Genomic DNA, 5,317 nt, shown 5'->3' with positions numbered 1-5,317 from the left:
AATATCAGTCAACTTTAACTTTAACTGAAGCCCACAGGGCCCTGATAAAAATGTCTCCCCCCAAGGAAAGCACTTTGACTGGACACTGGTCTCTTCTCTTCTCTTCTCTTCTCTTCTCTTTTCTTTTCTTTTCTTTTCTTTTCTTTTCTTCTCTTCTCCTCTTCTCCTCTCCTCTCCTCTCCTCTCCTGAGGTCAGGGTCCAGTCCTGAACTGATGTAATTCCTCTTGAGCTCCACAGACAAGAGGAGTCTAAGTTGTGTTAAGATTCGGCCTACAGAGAACCCTCAAGGCGAATTTGTAAATTTGAGCATAATTTGCATGATAATTTCTCAATTTATTAAGTCACCCTTACAGTTTGTTCAAGATCTACTTCATTAAACTATTTGTGTCTGTTTGCAAACTTTTACAGCAAAGTCAACAGGTAACACTTTACTTGAGGGTATTTACAAAAGTGTGACCACAAATGGTTATGCATACAAAATGATTTGGTGAAACACTTAGCTTTGTTGACTGATCATTTGAATGTGCCCCTGATCTGGAAGGGAAGTTTTTCCTTGCCCCTGTTGCTCTTGGGTGCTCCTTGTTGGTGCCCCCCCCCCCAATCCCAATCCTCCCCCACCTTTCTTATGCAGCCCTTGCCACTTAAAGCCTGTGTTGAAGGTTATCCACCACTGTTGATTAATGGGTACATAAAGCACTCAATCTATGTATATCATTTTTAAAAATGTCTCCAAATGGTGTTAAATGCCAGTTTTTGTTGTTTTTAGCATTAGCAGGTTTTTTGTACGCAATTTGGTTATGACGTCACTTTGGGGACTACTTGATCTGCGCTTCATTCATTTCAATGCATTTCAATGGACATCACGGTTACACTTTCAACATAAAGTTTGTATATTTACACTTCGAATTTCGTCACAGCATTTATATCACAGCTACCCTATGATCTACCAATGGTAATAACGGTGCCTGATGTCAATTTAGTAATTTTTCTGAATTTCGGGAGGTCTCGTTTTGGAGGGTATGTTTTACATTCATTCCTATGGGAAACGGTCGCGGTTACACTTTCAACATAAAGTTTGTATATTTACACTTCGAATTTCGTTACAGCATTTATATGACAACGACCCTATGGTCTAACAAAGATAACAACATCTTCCGATTTTAGTTTAATGCAATTTTCTGAATTTGAGAGGCCTCGTTATGAGGCTACATTTAATGCACCTATTCAGTTCAATGTATTATGCTTATAACATTACGACACTTTTTTGTTACTGTCAGTGAACAGCACCGAATGAAAGTCAACATTTTCTTTATATCTAGTGATAGTGATCATGTCGTTAGTTCAGATAAGTAGGCTACCGGGCAAACTTAGTCAGAAGATCAGAATATGAAGCATCATGATAGCTAGCTGGGCTAACTTTTTAGTCCCACCTGTGAGCCACCCCAGTTAATTAGTTTCTAGCCGCCGCCCGATTAGGCTGGTCGTGTCTTCAGCATGAATATTTTCGAAAACTACTGCTCGTGATTGATTGCCATTGACATCGTCAGGGTACGGCTTACCAAAGAGGGAGATAATATAGGCAAGTCGCAGTTTTGCAGGTGTGTGGGCTGTGCCGTCCTGATGGAAACTGTGGTGGAGAGCTGCAGTAACTAGGGAAGCAAGTGCATTTTGGCCGCTGGTCGAGGAGCTCCCCTGTGACCAGCATATGACATGATCTATCTAGCTATCTATACCTGTCTATATACATATCTAGGCTATATATAGCCTATCTATTTATCTATAATCTGCGCTATCTACTGCTGAACAATCCCTTACTCGTCTCTCTTTACTCCTCTCTCGTTACTCTCAAGGGTCTCCAGGTGGGCTTTGGTCTGTAGTCTCCCCAAGGTGACGTAATGCAATGCATTGTGGGGGAAAGGAAAATCACTTCAAACGCTGTGAAATAGTAGCTGCTTTTTCGTATTATATTCCGTTTTGTGATACCCAACAACATCAAATACAATGGATAACAGTTTAAATGTTTATTATCAACGAGCAAATTGTGCAAATTCGTTGGAAAATGAACCCTGCAACACGGCCTTTAATCTACTAAACCCCTCTTCTACTGCACTTTTCACCCCCCCCCCCCCCCAATAAATGCACAAATAGGCTGACACCAGACATAATTTCACTGCATTTCTTACTTCCAGTAACTATATGCATGTGACAATAACTTCCTTGTATCCTTGTATCTTGTGCATATCCTCCTGAGCTCCACAGACAGTACTGAACCATCTGATTTCAACCCCATCAGTCCCAGATCAGACCAACTACAACCATATTTGTTCACGGTTCTACCTTCTTACAGCGTGTCCTAACCAGATCCGAGCGAGTGACTATCTTGTAGCATTTGGTGTTATCTGTCTACACAGAATCCGTTAAATATGCCCTTCTATTGCATCATATTCCTGATTTAAAATAGCAGAGCAACGCGAACGACAGAAAGAAAATAGACACGAGGCGTCAGACAAAAGTTCTCTCAAAACGTTTCGTTGCATCACGCTGCTTGCGTTGCTTGGAATTAGGACACTGATGAATGAAAACAATGGAATTAAGCAGATTTTATCGCTAATGTTCGCACACAAACCTTCAAAGCAGACTCAAAACAAACTGTTTGCCTATTTTGATCACGCCCCTGATCACGTGCCCAATTCCTCTTGATCTTCACAGACATTAGGCACAGGTCAGTCCAACAACAACCATATTTGTTCACAGAGAACTACCTCCTTAGACCGCTAATGTCTGTTTTCGCTAACCTGTACAGCAGACTCAAAACAAACTGTTTTGATCTGAACGCGCCCCTGATCCTGTGCACATCCTCTGGAATTCCACAGACAGTAGTAGCCGTCTGACTTCAGCCCCATCTGGCTGAGATCAGCCTCCACCTGGGCATCCCTGGTACGGCCTCAGGGATGGGGATTACTGGGAGCTCACTCATGGCTTGTTTGTGCCTGTCTGTCTGTCAGAACGGTCTCCACAAGCACGGCAAACCAACACATGCATCTGCACAGTGCAGTGCAGTACAGCACTCAGCGCAGCGCCACCTGCTCTCTGTGACTGAGAGCGGATGAGAAAGGGACTCTGGCTGGACAACTGAAGCAAAGTCCTTTCAGGCAAGTCCCCCCCCCCACTCGGCGGCCATCTTGCAACGCACTTTGGGCAGTTATCAGGCAGCTATTTTCCTATTCAAGTGAATGGGGAAGCATACAGGAAGGGGCGGGATATGTGTAGACAATGGCCATACGACGGCGTTACGAACTAACCCCATGCATTTCTATGGAGGATTCTTTGAGTGCGGTGTCTCGTCATTAGAAAGTCTTTGGTTATATGAACTGACCCCATGCATTTCTATGGAGATTTCTTTGAGTGCAGTGTCTCGTCACTAGAAAGTCTCTGGTTATATGAACTAACCCCATGGAGGATTCTTTGAGTGCAGTGTCTCGTCATTAGAAAGTCTCTGGTTATATGAACTAACCCCATGCGTTTCTATGGAGGATTCTTTGAGTGTGGTGTCTCTAGAAAGTCTCTGGTTATATGAACTAACCCCATGCATTTCTATAGAGGATTCTTTGAGTGTGGTGTCTCCTCATTAGAAAGTCTCTGGCTGAAGTCTCAGCACGGCTCTGCAGCCATCCACACAACTGAATCAGGATCATATTAGATTACAAAAGTCACAAACTCAACAAAACCCACCATTGGACAAAGACACACATGCTGTTGTGGAGCAGTATCTGTGCATGCGTTTGTGATTAAACTACACTGTAAAACTCTGATGTCAATTTGCTCTGGAATCTAACAGTATTCTACTGTAATAGCATACAGTATCATATTTTAAACTGCAATGCAAACATCTGTGAGGAAAAAATAAACAACAGATTCTAGCACTTTAAGGGGAATGTCCTTATTTACAGTACTTCACTGTAAGCATTCATGTAAACAGCTAATCACAGTGCACAGTGAGGAAGTCAGAATACAGATAGACAGACAGCAGCCATAGAGACAGACAGACAGAATCCATATGGACAGACAGACAGTCAGCATCCATCCATACAGACAGACAGACAGACAGCATCCCTACAGACAGTCAGACAGCTTCCACATAGATAGACAGCATACAGACAGACAGTCAGACAGCATCCATACAGACAGACAGACAGCATCCATGCAGACAGTCAGAAGGGCCTCGTCCAGCTCTTGTGTTGACTGTCTGGACGCCTTATTTAGCGGAGCAAATAGGAGGCACCTGAGAGTAATCTTTACGTTATGAGCGAGGAATGTGTTATATTTGCCTTTGGTAGTGTTGGCAGGCAGTGGTCTTAATCAAAAGTCTGAAAGTAAACAGTGGAAGGAGTACTGGAGTTCTTGATGTTTTGGCTACAGGCACACACACTAAGGGAATTGATACACCAATTATAACTCCCTTTTGTGTAAAACACATGCAAACACACAAACACACACAGAGACACATACACTCACACACATAGAGAGAGAGAAACACACCGAGTTTTAAATGCTTGAAAACCCTTGTTACAGTCAAAGACTGTCCCATTTAGGTTCTATTTTTAGGTGCTGAATGTGGTTGGCGTTAGATAACAGAACAAGAGAACATGGTCTAATTTTACTCTTCATTTATGTTTCCATTTCCATGATAAATCAACGGACCGATCAAGTCTTTCAATACCAATGTAAACAGTTATTGTAGAGACAGCTCTGTGTGTGTGTGTGAGTGTGTGTGTGTGTGTTTGTGTATGGCTCTTAGGTCTGACGCTATGAGATGATACGAGTGAGTCATTATTTCACAAGAATTTGTCTAGATCCCCACGCCCATGTAACACATAGGCCTACCAAACAAAACAAACAAACTAGGAGACAAAAACATGGGAGACTGAATTAGTTTGTGGGTCTGTAGCAGTCGTGGTGTTAACTTGTCTCACCAGCTGAACCTGTTCACAGGGCTTGCCCCCAACTCTGCTCTAGCGCTGACTATACAGCTCTGCTCCCCAGCTCTGTTGTACAGTGTAGAAGAGGAACAGAAGAGTTGAGCAGTGTTTTTCCGAAGTCTCCAGAGTTGATTTTCTGCTGCTCGTCTCGTCTCTGGCCTTTGTGTCTGTCTCGGTTCTGCTTCCTCACGCCACAGAGGGAGAGAGACCGGCGGCCTGCGCCACTGCTGTGCAGTCGCCACGGAAACCAGAGCAACAGAGCAAAGCTGTTCAGCTCTGCAAGCCCATCGTCACAGTTCCCATGGAACCCTGGGATACTGGAATCCATCCCCCCACC

Source organism: Alosa pseudoharengus, unplaced genomic scaffold (genome assembly GCF_046254945.1).
Source record: "Alosa pseudoharengus isolate Yale_2024_CS ecotype anadromous, Long Island Sound unplaced genomic scaffold, YU_APseudo_1.1 YU_APseudo_1.1_scf_7, whole genome shotgun sequence".
NCBI lineage: Eukaryota > Metazoa > Chordata > Actinopteri > Clupeiformes > Clupeidae > Alosa > Alosa pseudoharengus.
The sequence above is the reverse complement of the archived record's forward strand: the minus strand, read 5'-3'. Positions refer to the sequence as shown.